Source organism: Protopterus annectens, chromosome 9.part0, assembly GCF_019279795.1.
Source record: "Protopterus annectens isolate FY-2018-M chromosome 9.part0, PAN1.0, whole genome shotgun sequence".
NCBI classification, from domain to species: domain Eukaryota; kingdom Metazoa; phylum Chordata; order Ceratodontiformes; family Protopteridae; genus Protopterus; species Protopterus annectens.
The window spans coordinates 935,163,806-935,182,366 of NC_056743.1; positions in this window are offsets into that span (position 1 = coordinate 935,163,806).

Genomic DNA, 18,561 nt, shown 5'->3' on the forward strand with positions numbered 1-18,561 from the left:
CACAGATGAATAGATTCACACAGGTACAGAAAACAATAGTTAACTAATCTCATTATATTTTCCTGACTGCTCTAAAGAATTACTCTACCCTGGTCACTTACTAGAGGAAGGCAAGATGAAGTAGGTGGTGAGGGGGTCCTTCTTTGTCAGGTTCCAAAAACAGAGTTCTCTGAGACATGTCTCTCATCTGTTATTAAAACATAATTTTTGTCCTAGATTACAGAATGACATCAAGTGCATATGGTCATCTGATTTCTGGTTCCCATGCTATCCCCATTGCTAGAAACTGAACCACAATTTAGCACATGTGTGTTACCATACACACAGATAGAGCTTTGCTGAGATGTGTTATGGCATCTGGAAGCTATACAACCATAAAACCCTTTTGCTCTTCAAACAGGAACTAATAAACCATTCTCTGGCACATATATTTAGTCTCTGTCTGCAGTCAGAAATGTAGGATGCAATCTTTATGGCCTGAACTACGTAATTTAAGTTCAGGATATTTTTCTAAAAGTTAGTTGAAGCTGAGCTTAACCTCTTCTCTTCCAGTATCCTCTGTTAAAACATATACATTTAATCAGTTGCAATACAGTCAGGATCTACTGTTGGAACATTTTTTAATGCAAGCAGCTTTACAAATACATTTTCAGTACAAGCATCTGCACAAATCAATTTGATATACAAATGACATATAATTCTTTACAAAATTCCAGCTAAGCTGTGCTGGCATATGTTGCACATCCACTGCCCTACTTCTCCTGGCATAGCTGGCAGTACTTCACATCATCACTGCATCAATCCCCAATCCCCATAAAAAATATTTTTATGATTATACCTCAAGAGTAGATAAAGGCATTGCCTTTCTACTTTACCTATGTCAGTAATTGTAGGATGGTGGAGAGATTTGGGCAGAATATGTATACATTTGTTATCCTGGCAATATAGTCAGTTAACTGCTGCACCAATATACTGCAATAACAGAGTTTAAAACAAGAGAAAAATGAGTGTTATACTGCACGTCTGTGTTAAAACATGGGCTCAAACATCTTTCAGTGTGACTCACAACACAGGTCCAGACTTAGCTAGGTGTATAGATTCCGTATCTGATGTAACCATGAGGACAACAGTGATGGCCATCACCATGAGGAGATATGTCTGTGTAAAAGCTATACTTAGCCTGAAGTTCCAAAGTGTGAGTTTGTAGAAGTCCCTATTAAAGGAGAGGCTATATCTGACCATCTAGCACAGGCTGACTTGGCAGATTTAGAAAAGAAGTGGAACACCCTGGCAACATTTAAACAGATGCTTCACTATTCCATATGTCAGTTAACTCTGTTAACAGAGAGGATGCAAAATGCAATCTACACAACAAGATAAGCAATGTAAGAAGCAGCTCTAAAAGGTACCTCAGAAGCAGTATCAGTCAGATATTCCTGGAAAATCAAAATAACTCAACTCTGACTCCTCCTGCCATTTCATATACAACAATAATCTTCTCCTTTTACAGAGAACTGAAAATGGGTACTAGATCTCATTTTCTTGGAATATTGAGGGAAACCTAATACAGCATCTCATAGCAGACATTCCATTTCAAGAAGTCTGTTTAACCATGTGTCTTTTATAAATGGATTAAATAAGAAAGCAGTTCTGGGAGTTCTTATTCAGGATCAGATGAAAGGATTTGATTTGAAATAACTCTAGAAGTAGTAGTAGCAAAACGGATGCTTATGCTCTCAACATTCTTCTGTCAGCAAGCAAAGATTTTTTTTAAGACCACTTTAGACATAAAGGTTACAAACCTATGTTTCCCTTTAAAAAAGACACATAGAAAATGTCATTACTATTTTCAGTTCCAAAACAACTCCTATTGAGAAATCAGGTACTGGCAATATGTCCCTACTCATGCAATTGTCTGATGATGGCAAAGACTAAGAAACAACTTCAGAACCATTTGAAATCAGTTCAGAAGTTGTTTATTCATTTCAGAATAGTCATACAACCACAACAAGTAGCATCCTAAAAGAAATAATTCACTTTCTAGGTACAGTTGTGGAGTATTGTGCACCGTGTGTATCTCCTGCAAGAGAAGGTTTAAGATAGTTTATCCTTTATGAGTCTTAGAAAAACAGTTCATGAGGACCCAGGGGTTCGTCTCTGTACATATGAACTGTTCAGATGCCAGAATACAAGAGCACAGCACAATGGCCATCAAAGAAACCTTTGTAATCAGGTTACAGACCCAGTGGAAACTTGAATTCTAGTTCTTCCAGCAATATCAAATGAGTTTCTGTGGTGAGCAAATCCTCTAAATATTTATTTACGCTTTGTTGACTGGGGTTAGTCTCACTAAGCAGATGGCTTCTTTTCAGGGGAGATCCAAGGTGGTATTTATAGTGACTAAGAGAATTTTGAACAGGGCATCTGGGGACTTTGCCCTACTCTTCAGAGGAGATGAAGTGAATCACTCTGTGGAGCTGCTAGATGGTGCTAGGGGGGCTGTTATTGCAATTCTGGGAATTCTAAGATGGAGGAGGTGCAGCAGAGATGGAGAGAGGAGCAGGAGAAAACCCAGGAAGGAAGGAAGGAGAAGAAAATAAAATAATTGTTACATATTTGGAAATTGGAGGATTGGAAATACAAGTGCTAGTAGATTTGATGACCCAGGCAGAGCTAAAGGTAGGAGAAGAAGCTCAGTGGAGTAACATGGTGGAGAGAGTCTTACAGCAGTTTAAAACTGAGATGTTGGAAACAAGCAATGGCTGGTGAAAGTAAAACATTAGAGATATTCTTAGCAGGTGGAGTAGCCAGTTTTAAACATTTTTCTCTGCAACAGTTTTTTTTTTGAAGTTATGCAGCAAGACAGTGGAGAATGAAAGAAGGAAATGAGAGGGGGCAAAGATTTGCATTTTCTCAACAGCCACAGAGAAGGTGGCCAGTGGAAAGAATAAAAAGAAAAAATGATGGCAGTGTGAATAGGTTTGACATTATGGATAGTATTATTTGCCACTAGGGTTTGTCATTAAAGTCATAAGAGCATTACATCATGCTGCTATACTTAAATCATAGCAGTTGAGAGGTGTACTCAGCAGCATGACATGCACGTCTTCATCAAGACTCTAAATGAGCAAGTACGAATGCTGTTCCTTTAAACCTCAGAGCTCCTCCTTTTTTTTTTCAGACATCTGGAGGTCATGTGAAATGATAGGTCAACTATATGAAAATCTTATATGGCCAAAATGGAAGAGAGCTTCATTTATGAGTTAATAATAATAATGGACTGTTTAAACATTAGTATCCTATGCCAATTCTTTTAAAACTACTTACTATATCTGAGTCAGTTCTAACATGCTCCTTTCTTAGGGTTCAGCTTTATAAAGTTTTAACTAGTAGTACTACAGGGCCACAGTTTTCTTCTGCTCCATCTGTTAGAGTCTTAATGATGGAGTTTTTAACATTAGACCAATATGGCATGCAGTTCCTCCAGTTTGAAACCTGTACTTCATGACACAAAAGTTCAAAGAAAACTTTGTCCCACCCACCCTCCCTGTCTTTGTTTTGGTGTTAATCTTAGTGGCCTTGAAACTGCCCACCCCTCTTGTAAATTTGTGTTTGGATACTCCTTCTGGGCCCATCTCATTTGCTCACTCAACTGAGTGCAGTGAGATCATATTCTGATTTCAGGCACTCCTACTGTGTACAAAGAGAGCATCTGGGGAACAGAAAAAAAAATTAAGCTTGTTTCCTGCCTTTCCTGTTAAGTGGTAAAGACTATCTGTAGGCTTCTGAGCCCCCAAGTCCTTCTGTGTTGGAGGGAAGCCTTCTAGCTTAGTTTTTTTTTCTTATAACTAGCCAGTTTTCTAGTTTCAGCACTCAAATCTGTTTCTTTGATCTCAGCACTTGTTCAGAAAAAAAAAATTAATCTGCTTTTACTGTACTTGTGTTTCCACCTACTTTATTTTACTTTTGCATCATCTTAAAAGTACTCAATTGTATTTATTACTGCTTGGTGTAGCTCATTCTAAGCCTTTTGGTTTAAACACTTGGGCTTCAGACCAGTTGTTTTGCACTGAGAGGGTTTGTGGTCTGCACTGTAGTGGCAGAACAGGTAGCTTACATCCTTCTAGGTTGGGAACTGCTGATTGAGGGCTCAGTGTCTGTTATTCTAAAAGTGTATTAATTCTGGTTTAAGCACTTGGGCTTTCAGGCCAGTTATTTTACATTAAGAGGGTTCATGGTCTGCACTCTTGTGGGAGGAGAGACTGGACTCTGCCCTTCTGAGCTGGGAATTTCTGGTTAAAGGCTTATAGTGCATGCATATCTGAACTGCTTCTTACTGAAGTTGGTGCGCCTTGTTTGCTGTGGCATAGACTGGATTCGGGCCTGCTGGATCTAGCTTTGTTTAACTTGAGCACTAATCCAGGCATTCTCTAAAGTATTCAATTGTATTTATTACTGCTTGGTAGTAACTTGATTAAAGTGTAGCTATCATTCTAAGTCTTTTGGATTAAGCACTTAGGCTTCAGACCAGTTGTTTTACATTAGGAAGGTTTGTGGCATGCACTGTGGTGGCAGGACAGGTAGCTTTCATCCTTCTAAGTTGGGAACTGCTGATTGAGAGCCCAGTGTCTGTTATTCTTAAAGTGCATTAGTTCTGGTTTAAGCACTTGGGCTTCAGGCCAGTTATTTTACATTAAGAAGGTTCGTGGTCTGCACTCTTGTGGGAGAAGAGGCTGGACTCTGCCTTCTGAGCTGGGAATTTCTGGTTAAAGGTTTATAGTGCCTGAATATTTGAACTGTATCTTACTGAAATTGGTACACCTTGTTTGCTGTAGCATAGACTAGATCCAGGCCTGCTGAATCTAGCTTTGTTTATATGCTTGTTGTTTGTTTGCTTGTTATTTCCTGGAACGCTAATTCCACCTAATACGTGGCTTCTCAGCGCTTCTGTGGATCACTAGTGATATCTGCATTGCTTACTGTACTTATTTCCTTGTTTCACTTGAAAGAAAGTTACTGTTTGTCGTTTTTGCATTTAAGTTACCTGTAACACATTGCACTTAAGTTACCTGGCACTTGCACACTAAAGCAATTATATAAGTCAGCACTAAAAATTAAAAGCACTACACCCTCACTCCCCACTGGCCCTTGTTTTCAATTATTAAGGAATTCCCAATATTATTCTAGCATGTCCAAAGGTCAGTTGTCAATCTCATCTCCGGTCCAGCTGGTGAATCTGGGAATCTTGAGGCAATGTTACAACTGCCTCATGTACACAGACAACCCTCTCCTCCTCCGAACAAATTCCAACACGTGAGAGATGCAACCATATAGCCAAACTAGAGGCTAAGCTCTCTCAACTCAGTACTGGCATAACCAGTCAGGAGGAGAAGGAAACCACACTCACTACAATTCCAGTCTCACATAGACCTACCACGACAGCAAACCAAACACATAATCACACAAAAACATACTCGGAGGCTCTAAATAAAGATCTGCCTAAGCAGCAGAGACCTCCAAAGCAGACACCCAAGCAACCGCTACCCCAAAACAAAACACGTGCAACACATATCTCACAAAGCCGGTGTGCCGAACAGTCACAGCCCTTCAGACTAAACAACACACCTGATACACTTGTAATAGGTGACTCTATCATCAGGCACACTGACGTCCCGCTCACCAGGCTGAACAAGGAGAGGGTCACGGTGAGCAGCCTGTCGGGGCGCTAGGATCCGCCACATAACACAAGCACTCAGGTCACTCCAAGGCAAGTACAAATATGACTCAGTCATTTTCCATGCTGGTGTGATTGACCTGAGACGTACCTCCCTGGACTACATGAAAAGAGACATAAAGGAGCTCTCTGAGCATGAAGCCCAGGCCGGTATGACCCTGACCTTGAGTAGCATCTTACCCTCACCAAGAATGATGCCACAATATGAAGACAAGATGATCAATTTCAACAATTGACTTAAGTACTGGTGTCATTCAAAGGGGATCCAATGCCTGTCAGCTTGGGATGATATGCTCGACAAGCCACGATGCTTCACTAGGGACGGCTTGCACCTGTCACTCCTGGGCTTTCAGATATTGGCAAAGGCTCTTGCTACCCCCATAGTGCCTTTTTTAGGCAAGGCTCAAAAGACAAACCCACCTCCATAGGTATCACAAGGGATAAGAAACTAAGAGTAATGCTACTCAACACCAGAAGTCTAAACCTCAAGATGCATGCACTCGAAACTCTCCTTAGCATGGAGAACATCGATATCTGTGCAGTAACAGAAACCTGGTTCAGGGCTCCGGAGAGCACCCCAGCACTACCAGGTTATACCTCATACCATGCTTTTCGGCCCCAAAACTTGGACCGAACCACAAAAGGAGGGGGAGTATCGATATTCATCAAAGATACCCACACCTCCAGGTTGGTGGCAAAGCATGAAGCATCAGAGACTATCCATGTGCAACTAACAGTGGGTAAAACTGCCTTCCAGTTTATAGTCTGCTTCAGACCACCCTCCCAAACCCAGGAACCCCACTTGGCCTTCCTGAGAACACTGGAAAATATGAAGGTCTCTCCAAACTCCATTATATTGGGCGACTTCAACTACCCAAACATAGACTGGGAGCATTACTCTAGCTCCAACACCCTAGCCCAAAGGTTCCTAGAATTTATAAACTCAAATGCTATGGAACAACTTGTTACCACTCCCACAAGAGGGGAAAACATACTGGACCTTATCATCACCAACATGGGGACTCTATGCTCCAGACCAGAAGTGTATCCCTCACCGGTAAGATCAGACCATAAACTAATCTCACTGGATATTCACATCCCGACCCCACCCCCTGCCCAGAAAACCACAGTGAAAAACTTCTCTAAAGCAAATTTCACACTCCTCAAAAATGAGGTGGAATCCTTCAAAGCCTCCGGGCCTGTGGAAAATATGGCCCAGACTGCAGAATTCTTTATAAACGCATTCTATGAACACCTTCAGGAATGCATGGATCATGCGATCCCAAATAAAACCAAGACCCAATCCTCCAAAGGCAGACGTCCTGTCTGGTGGACCCCAGCCATAAACAAACTATACAATAGAAGGAGGAAGCTACTAAATGATAGAGAAAAATCCCAAAAAGGGAAGGCATCACTGATCAGTATTAGCAAAAAACTACGGGCACTCATAAAATTGTCTAAGGCCAGCTTCGAGAGAAAAATTGCACAGGACACTAAGGATAATCACAAGGCTTTCTTTAGTTATGTTAGGAACCTGGGTGGTAATTCCCAGATATGCTCAGAATTAGTCCAAAATGACAAAAAGTACACTGAACCCACAGACATTGCCAACATCCTAGCTGACAGGTTCAGTGCAAACTTCTCGCACACTCCCCACCAAAAGGGCAAATATCTATCCCAGCAGAGTGCTGCCCCCCTGACATCTCGGATGCTCAGGTAAGAGCCGCCCTCTCCAAAGCAAAAAACACAGCATCAATGGGACCAGATGGTGTCCCGGGCTGCATCCTACATGAACTCCAAGAAGAGCTAAACCCAAACATAAAACTACTGTTCAATCTCAGCCTTACTACAGGATATGTGCCCAAAGAGTGGCATACAGCAACAGCGGTCCCTCTCCATAAAGGTGGTTCCTCAACGGATCCTGGAAACTATCGCCCCATAAGTCTGACTAGCTTGGTCTGCAAAGCTATGGAAAGGATCATCATGGACCTCATAAATAAAGATATTGGGGACCTACAGACACTGGATCCTACCCAGTTTGGCTTTGATAAGGGCAGACCCTGCCTCTTAAACCTGGTTGATTTCTTTGAAACAGTCACCAAGGTGATTGACGAGGGGAAGGTGGTCCACACAGCCTACCTGGACCTCGCAAAAGCCTTCGATACAATACCCCACTCGGGCATTATAGATAAGCTCACCAGCTTAAATATAAACCCCTATGTCACTAGATGGATTGCAAACTGGCTCAAGGACAGAACCCACATGGTTAAAATTGCTGGAGCCAAGTCAGACTCCAAACCAGTTACAAGTGGTGTCCCACAAGGCTCAGTCCTGGGACCTCTCTTGTTCGGTATATATTTCTCGGAGGTACAGGCCAACACGGAAGGACTGTGGCTGACCAAGTTCACAGATGACTGCAAACTGGGCACCATAATCGACTCTCCAGCCGACACAAGCATCCTCCAAAAGGGCCTCATAGAAACAGACAACTGGTGCCAGAGCCATGGCCTCAAGCTAAATGCCAAAAAGTGTATAGTCATCCCCTTTGGCAAAAACAAAGTGCCCACAAATTACCACATAGGTGGTAATTCATTAAGTACAGAAGAAGTAATTAGGGACCTGGGGACCCAAGTTGATAGCAATCTCTCATTTGACAACCACGTGGCCAAAGTGGTTAGAAAAACATTTTATATAGCCCACCTAATCATGAAGGGATTCACATCTAGATCAGGGGAGGTCATCGTGCCTCTTTACTCATCCCTCATCAGGCCCATAATTGAGTACAATGCTCCTTTTGAGATGTACCTTACCAGACACCTGCAGCAACTGGAAAGACCCCAAAAGTACCTCACCAAGAGGATCAAAGGGCTCAAACAGATGCCATATGCTGCCCGGTTAAAGAAACTCCAGCTCTACTCAGTGGCATATGGCCTGTTCAGAGGCGATCTGTGCCTGACGTATAAAGCCATGTCCAACCCGGAATTAATGGACATGCTGCACCTCAGAAAATCCAAATCCCATCGAGCTCTGGCTCGAGAGACTTGAACCTCAGCACTGAAATAAATAGGACATGCTGGAGGGCAGATTCATAACCCAGAGGCTCCCTTCACTCTGGAATAAAATCCCAGTCCAGGTTAGGCAGAGGCCCTCATTGACTCTCTTCAAGAGGAATCTTGATGAGTGGATGGGAGATCATAGGTTTACCCCGGATATCACTTCTGTGTCACTGTTAGACAGAGGCACAGTATACTAACCTCGAAAAAGGGCATAGCAAAATAAATTTAAAATGGGTGGCGAAAGCCAAACACATTCTGGCTAGGTTTATAAATGCCCTAGGGCAGATAGCCTAGTATGAACCTATGAACCTATGAACTTTATGCTAGAAGCTGTCACCTCAGTGGTAAGAATATATGAAATGCATATTATTATGTGCCACACCTCCAAATCAGTATTCCACTTGACAATGATATCCTTGAAACTTCAAAACTCTTTCACGCCTAAAGTTGTCAACATTCACACTAAACCAGTCATTATGGCTTTAGTTTTCCATCCATAACAAGACTACAAAAACAATTGAAGCAATCTACTGGCAGACCAAACAATGTCAAAAATCAAGCCAACTGTTACATTCTTTTTTAACAAACAAGAAACATATTTATTAAATTATGACATGACATAGGCAATCATACATTTATTTAAATGAAAACAGACCGTATTGGCATATATTTAGTTGCAAACATTATACATCATTTATAATCTATCCAGTCATTGTCAGTCAAACATTCCATAGCTCATTCAAATCCTGCATTGTTTTAAAACTCATTCTTTTTCCAAAATGTTATTCTGCATGTATTCTTGCAAAATTCCATTTTTTTTATGAACTATGTTCCTATCCTTTTCAAGAGATGCCATTTCCAGTTGTTTTATCTCTGTTACTATATTCACTACTTCTGTGCTGCGGTGGTGGTGCTGCAGTAGCATTGTCGCCTCACAGTTAGACGTTGCCCGTTCGATTCTCAGTTAGAGCGTCTTCTGTGTGGCGACATGCATGAATGGGCGTTCCTTCATTGAAGGTTGTGCGTTAGGCCCGGCAAGCCAGCACGTAAAAATCTACTGCCAATCATTAGCGGACCGGAGTTCCGCTGTGGAGACCCCTAACCGGGAAAAGCCGAAAGACACAAACAAACAAACTATATTCACTAGTTCTAATACAGTTGGATTAGACTTTCAATATAGTTCAGTTCAGTTCCTTTATTTGTACCCGTAGGTTAATTTAGTTTACATTCACAGAGTTAGAGTTGGTCACAAAACATACATTGAAACATATAACATACATTCATTTAACAAAAACTTTGATTTCCATTTTCTAGTACTTGCTTTTTTGGCAGACAACGTAATTAGACTCAGCAAGACTTTACTATGTCTAGGTAATTCTAATTTTGTATCATAGCTCAAAAAAATATTTCCTTAGTTATACTAATTTGCTCACCCGGTATTTCTGATAGAGTAGTCTGCATGGAATTTTTAAAGTCTTGCAACTCATTACATTCCCAAAAATATGTTCCCAAGTACCTCTTTCTTCCCTATCACACCTCCAACATTTGCTATCTACCTGAGGAAAAAAACTTTGGGGTATAAAAATACCTAAGTGAATACTTCCAAGCAAAGATCCTAAATTTTCTACACTTTGTTGCATATTTGGGAGATATACATGTATCCCCCATTGTTTCTTTGTGAATCGGATTCTCAATCCTTTCTAACCTCCTCTAATTGATTCTTATAGTTATCATGCAATATTTTATATGCTCTACCAATTATCCATTTTTAACAGCAGCTTGTGTTCTACATTCTACTAAAAACTCTGCCAGTGCTGGTCTTTTGGTTAGGATCCACCCTATTTCTTTCTCTTTGCCTATACTCTGATATCAGTCTTTCATAGGAAGGTAATCTCTAGCCTGCAGTCCAAATAAATTCTTGGCCCCTTCCCATTCTATTACCTTTCCCTCTCTAATTATTTGCTCCCAATACCTTGGTTCCAATTGTTTCATTCTTGAAGCAGACAAAGCCTATTTGCCATACAACAGGCTTTATCATGTTTAGTCATAAACATTTGGAGAACCTCTAACACAGACATGTTTGCAAAAGATGTCTGCATGTCACATTTATGAAGCTGTTTCACAAGCTACGCTGCACATATTCACAAAACATCACAACACGTTCAAAGGTAGAGTGGGTCTGGAAGTATAGTCATGCAAAGTATTCTGTCTTGAGTACCTACCACATTGTTTTCTTCTCATGGATGACAAATTGCCTAGAGTTTTGCCCGTGTGTTATACTGCAGCAAAGGTACCCCTTAAAAATAAAAACAGTTGAGTAGATATTGTTTCAGAAAGAGAGATTGTGAGTCTCTAGCAGCATTTCTGATTCCTGTCCATTGTTCACCTACAATGATATTTATGTATGGGCTAGGATTCAGAAATACATAACATGTTGCACAAACCCTTTTGTAGAAGGATTACTCAGTGTATTATGCCACAGTGATTCAGAGATTGTTGTAGCACTCAGTGTAAGAAGGCTTCAGTCCATAGTGCTATACTCACTGATGAAGGAGGCATGCAAATGCAGCAGTCCAGGGGTATGATCAGTGGTGGGTTAAAAGTGCCTTGGGCTGTGGGCTGTTTTCACGTCATGCCCCCCCCCCCCCAACATTTTTAGGACCATAAATAAATGCATGTATTATATTGAATTCACTTTCCTGATTGTTTTAAATTATAGTTCTTGTGTAACACAGCAACATTTGTTAGAGTGTGTTTTAAATTTGTAGTTTTGAACATTTTTTTCAGCAAGCAGTAAAACGAAATGTGTTAATCAATAATTGCAAAAGTGCCCATTTCAGAAGATTTCAACCATAAAAGGCCATTCAAACTGCTGTCACTATAATCCACCAATATCCATACTCATCTACTAATACAGTGTCTGCTACCCTTGAAGAAAAAATAGCACATGTAGCATTGAAATAAAATTGTTGTGCTGATGATATTGCTATAACATTTACTAAACTAGATCAGCTATGTGATAAGGAGTGGCTGAAAAAAAAAAAAAAAAAACACCACAAGTTCATTGTCAGTTACTTGGCATGCAGTCCAAGAGACCATTAAAGAGACTAGCTCAAATTCTTAATTGCCTGAAAGCATTGTATGGTTATTTGACTTGTTCACGGTCATAGAACAGGTAAATGGAAGTGGAAAGATTAAAACCCTGCACCCTTGTCACAGGAAGCAGCTCATTAACAAGTCAGAGCTTCAGTCCTCTGCACTGTCAGACAGAGTAACAGCTTTTAAATCATTTACAGTCCAATATTGTAAAGAAGACTGTATCACAGTAATATGAATCAGTGACTGTGTAATGGATGCTAAAGATCAGACAATTCTGATCATTACTCCAAATAATGCAGACTGTATGACCTAACAAATGTTAACACCTTTACAGTTACAGTAGAGCAGTAAAGAAGGTCTTGAAAAAATGTATTATTAAAATGCAACATGTTTAGACTATATTACACAATGCAGTCCTATTAATGAGCTATCCCCGCTGAAGTCACTCAGTGCAGGCCTGACTTATGAGAATGATAGCTAATGCTATACTGTTACAGCATATGCCAGCAGAATCAACAGAGCTGGATCATGGTCAAATAGGGCCCTATGCAGGTTTTCCACTAGGCTGCCGCCAGTCATACCACTATCCCATTACTTATCTGTATCTCCCCAATCACCATAAAACACTGCTCAGTCCTATCAGTGTGCTTACTATTTTATTCTTTACTTTTGCAATTATCACAAAAATTTGGATTTCATTTAAAACTTTTATTTCAAACGTTACAGCAAAACTACTCCCAGCCATCTTCTAAAGAAAGCAGAACACTCTCAATTTGAAAACAGTCTCAGCATGAGTAACATTAAACTTCTGTTCCCTTGAAACTCTAATTTAATAAAAATGCATCAGGCAAGCCATTAAACTACAATACACATACCGGGGTTTATAATTAAATAGCATATAATGAAGCGCTAATTACCAGCTATGTGAAGGGTACAAGAATTCAAAAGACAAATAGGTAACACATTTGCTAACAGCCTAGGACAGCCCATGGGACACAAGTTGAAGTATTCCTTTTCAGCAGTAGCTCAGGAGTTCTTTTTGGCAAAGTAACTTGATCAGTCACAGAAAAGATAAAAGAAGGCTGAGAGAATCAAACACTGTACAACATGAAGCAGCTTTTTAACAGCTCAGCTGCACTAAGTGCTGGATAAATGATTGTTTCCCAGACATAGTGCATTTCATTCCTGCATGCCTGCAATAAACAAACTAAATAAAACATGTATTCATAGTTAAAATATGGAGGATTATGAGAGTCAGTGATTGTAACTGCTTTATTAGGTGTTCAAGACAAGAATGCCAAAAAATTCACCTCTAGTGCAAAGCTTACAAGGTAAATCTTGGCAGCCATGTTGAGAGCGCATAATATGGAGTTACAGTCACTGACCCACTCATAATTCTTTGTAATTCATGGAGATTTATTTCTCCATGTACTACTAGTTAGAGAAAAAAATAGGAAAAAATGGAAGTGTTTTGCTGGCATTCATAACTGGTAAAGCACATATAGTGAGCACTGGCAAACAGACAGCAACACACATCATAATATATTTTTTAAGAAAGTTAGAAATAGATTGGAAGCACAGCAGGCAGAAACAAAGCTGTCTTTTGAGTTTTGCCACTGTGGTTTGTTGGCTGGCACTGTCATTTGTAAGAGACCCAGTGTTAACAGTTTTTAGGGAAGCGTTTAACAATTGTTAAGATTGGGTCTCGTGCCATTCTAGCACCTAACTTAGTTATCTTTTTTCTGGATATTGGCGTGAAATCACCATCCTTCATGTACTACATTAACTTTAAACCTCATAGACTTTGTGCTATCCAATTTATTCACGGCTAAATAATAAACACACTGTCAGCATTCAACAAAACAAGGATCATACCTAAGGAACATGACTCATTTAATGATGCTCCTGTTTATTGCAATCAATTTTCTTCTTTTACACCATAACTACTCTGGTTCATAGGTAGTTACTAGGCTTGCAGTTCGAGGGACCATTAAGGATCCGAGCCAAAATTTCCAGTTTGCCCAAAGCACTCTGTGGTGAAGGGAATCAAGCAAGGTCACACAGTAGGCAGATGAGGGCTGAGGGAATCAAACTCTGTACCAGAGAAACTACAGCATTAACCCTCTGCTGCAACTGCCAAACTAAAGTAAAAAGGGGAGGGGGAATGCTACTTAATGCTAGAAGTCTAAACCTCAAAATGCACTAACTCGAGGCTCTCCTTAAAATGGAAAACATCGATATCTGTGCAGTGATAGAGACCTGGTTCAAGGCTCCAGAGAGCACCCCTGCATTACTAGGCTATAATTCATACCACACCTTTCTGCCACCTAACCTGGACTGAAGCACTATAGGGGGAGGCGTGTCCATATTCATTAAGGATATCCACACCTCCAGGCTAGTTGCTCAGCATAACGCATCTGAGATTATCCAAGTGCAACTAACTCTGGGCAAGACTGCAATCCAAATTGTAGCTTGCTACAGATCCCCCACCATGCCCCAAGATTCCCACTCCTCATTTCTTGATGCACTGGAAAATATTAGGGGACAACCTAACACCCTAATAATGGGTGATTTCAACTACCCCACCATTAACTGGGGAAAACTACTCATGTACCAACTCTTGTGCTCAACGTTTTCTGGAATTCATAAATTCCAACGCCTTGGATCAACTTATCCACACCCCCACCAGGGGCAGCAATATCCAAGCTCTGGTCATTACCAACATGGACAACTGGTGTTCCACACCAGAGGTCAATTCCTCATTGGTCAGAGCCGATCACAAGCAAATCACCCTAGACATCCACATCCCACCCCCACCACCATTAGGAAAACCACCGTGATAAATTTCTCGAAAGCCAACTTCACGCTTCTTAAGACAGAAATGGCAAACTTCACGATACCAATGCTGACGGAGAATAGAGATATGACTGCTGAATCCTGTACAATTGCACTTTATAAGCACTTACACAAGTGCATGGATCGTGCAATCCCTAACAGAACCAAGACACTATCCTCCAAAAAAAGAAAGGCAATCTGGTGGGCCCCTGCCATAAACAAATTCTACAACAGAAGAAAGAAACTGTTGCAAAAAAGAGTAAAATCCCATGATTGGAGGAACTCCATGGTCAGCCTCAGTAAGAAGCTGAGATCCCTCATAAAATCCTCCAAAGCTAGTTACGAAAACAAAATTGCCACTGATTCTAAAGACAACCACAAAGCATTCTATAGCTATGTCAAGAATCTCAATGGCAACACTCAGATCTGCTCTGAGTTACAGCACAATGGCACTAAATATACAGAACCAACTGATATTGCGAACATCCTGGAAGATAGGTTCAGTGCTAACTTTACCCCTCTCTCATCCCCTAAAAAGCCCATCTCTATACTGGAAGAATGCAAAGTTCCTGTAATCACGGCTGCACAAGTAAAAAACACACTCTCCAAAGCCAAGAACACAGCATACATGGGACCTGACAACATCCCAGGCTGCGTTCTACATGAACTACAGAATGAACTGGCACCCCACCTAAGTACCATGTTCAATCATAGCCTCACCTCAGGCTTTGTGCCCAATGAATGGTGCACAGCAATGGTTATCCCACTCCACAAATGGGAAGCCACCATGGACCCCGGGAACTACTGCCCCATTAGCCTGACGAGTCTGGTCTGCAAGGCTATGGAACGTATCGTCATGGAACTTATAAACAATGACACTGGTAATCTCCAAACTCTGGACCCTACCCAGTTCAGGTTTGTAAAAGGCAGATCATGTCTCCTAAACCTGATAGACTTCTTTGAAGCAGTCACCAAAGCCGTAGATGAGGGTAAGGTGGTTCACACAGCCTATCTAGATCTCACCAAGGCTTTCAACACCATCCCCCACTCTGGAATTATAGATAAACTCACTAAACTAGGTATAAATCCCTATGTCACAAGATGGGTTGCCAACTGGCTCACTGACAGAACCCACACTGTGAAAGTAGCAAACTCTAAATCCAACTTCTGACCAGTGACAAGTGGAGTACCACAGGGTTCAGTCCTAGGTCCTCTCCTGTTTGGTATCTACTTCTCTAAAGTATAGGCTAACACAGAAGGTCTTTGGCTAACAAAGTTCACAGATGACTGCAAACTAGGAGCCATAACAAAACTCCTAACGATGTGGACATCCTACAAAAGGGCCTCACTGAGACATATGCCTAGTATCAAAGCCATGGCCTCAAGCTCAGTGCCAAAAAGTGCATTGTCATCCCTTTTGGTAAAAAACTCTGTACCCATGAACTACCACATAGGTGGTAGTCTACTTAACACCGAAAGTGTGATAAGAGACCTTGGGATACAGGTGGACAGTAGTCTCTCCTTTGGTAATCACATCGCCACAGTATTCAGGAAATCCTTCTATGTGGCACACCTCATCATAAAAGGTTTCTCATCCAGGAAAAAAGAGGTCATTGTTCCCCTCTACTCATCACTCATTAGACCCATTATAGAGTACAATGCCCCTTTTGGAATGTACCTCGCAAGACATCCACAACAACTGGAAAGGCCACAGAAATACCTCACAAAGAGGATTACTGGCTTTAAACAGATGCCCTACGCAGACCGTCTCAAAAAACTCCAGTTTTACTCTGTCACATATCACCTACTCAGAGGCGATCCCTGCCTAACATACAAAGTTATGTCAAACTCAGAGCTGTTGGACATGCTCCACTTAAAGAAATCCCAATCCCTCTGAGCTACACACTCTAGGGACCTAAATCTTGTCACCACAATAAACAGAACATGCTGGAGAGATAGATTCCTGTTCCAGAGACTTCCATACTCTGGAACAAACTACCTATCTATATCAAACAAAGCTCCTCATTAGCACTCTTCAAGAAAAATCTTGATGATTGGATGGGAGATAGGAAATTCACCCTGGGGATCACTTCTGTGGCTCTGCTTGACAAGGGCACAGGAAAATAATTTTCTCGGGTGGCAAAAGCCAGGGTACCGTTTGGCTAAGTTTATATAGGCCCTAGGGCCAATAGCCTAGTACCTACTTATGAACCTATGAACCTAAAACCCTACCCATAGCTCACAACTGACCAGATTTTTGCAGAATATCCAGATTTTTGCCTGATATTTTTAGTCTGTCCCTCATATAATATGAGATTTTTTGGCAAATCACTGAGGAATGAAGTCACCAAATAATGATGCACATTTTAATTTCAGACTGTATATTCTTAAGAAAATGCATGCTAATACATAACCTGTCATTCTAGCAAGTTTCTAACTTTACAAGACCAGTATTTAAAATCTGCCCCTTTTTTGGCCTTTGTCCCCCCCATTATTTTAGGTTTTGTCCAGATTTCTTCCTCTAAGTGGTTGAGAGGTATGACCCTACCAACCCTGACACAGGAAACAGCAGCATTAACCTACTACAGTAATTTATAAGTTACAAGAACAGTGAGATGCTGGAACTAAGTATTTATACATACACATACACAGATATGACCATCAGTTACAGCTTGCTCAAAGTCACACAGTAGGCAAATGGAGATAAAGAGATTCAAGCCTTGTACTTTTGACTACAAGACACAGTTTAACGTCTCAGAGCCTGAACTGCCAGACAACTAATTCACATAAAAAATAGACAATAAGTTTTGCAGCAATATACATTTTGTGAGCAACAAAACTATGAAATACTAATGACTGGCATTACTGACTGACTGTAATCCTCTGTGATTTATTAGAAAATGAAGTGGTCACTGATGGAGTGGCAGTTGATTCTTTCAGTATCCACATGCCTTCAATGTGACTGAGTAAGTCTATTAACCAGGCAAATTTTGAATTAGTAAGAATTATGACAAATCTCTTTTGAAACAGAAAGAATTATGCAACTGATTGGGACTTACTGTGTGACATGGAGTTCATGCCCCCCCCCCACCACCACACACACACACACACACACACACACACACATGCTCACACACCAAAAACCTTTAGATCTTTTACACAATTTCAGCAAGCTCTTCAGTCCAACAGTCTGTACCTCGAGTTTAAATGAACTCTTCTCTTAGTGCCATTAGTTTCATTCAGCAACTACTATTGCCTACTTCTAAGATGAGGAGTGGATTGTGTGCTTACTAGAACTGCAAGTTTCATTAAAAAACAGTAATGTCAGTGAATAAAGCTGAGATATTTTACTAAAGCAAGAATCTCTTTCACTTTCTGTCTCAAAGATCTGTTCATACAGTGAATACCTCACCTCACACAAGCTTATTTTTCAGCATGTAACAATACTATTCCAGAACTTCTAACCATTAAATGTAGAAAAATTAAGAAAACAAACTTTAAATAAAACTAGATTGTTCAAGAAACGCATACAAAATGCAGGCCATCTAAGATTTATAAAACAATCCTAAAAATAGCAGTTAACCAAGAAATGCTTTTTATCTTAATTATCCAACCTCTTTTAACTGAGACTGTCCTGTGGTTAGAGTATGTTATAAGTGCCTTGGGGAGTTATAGTAGGTTAAGAGTTCAAATGATTTTTTGTTTGCTGTCATCAGCTGGCAAATTTATTTCTGACAGAAACAAATCCCAGTCGGCTATGAGGTCACATAACTGGTGTTGATGCCTGATTATTTACCTTTGCATTATCAGACAGGTAGAGTATAGTGCAGCAATCTG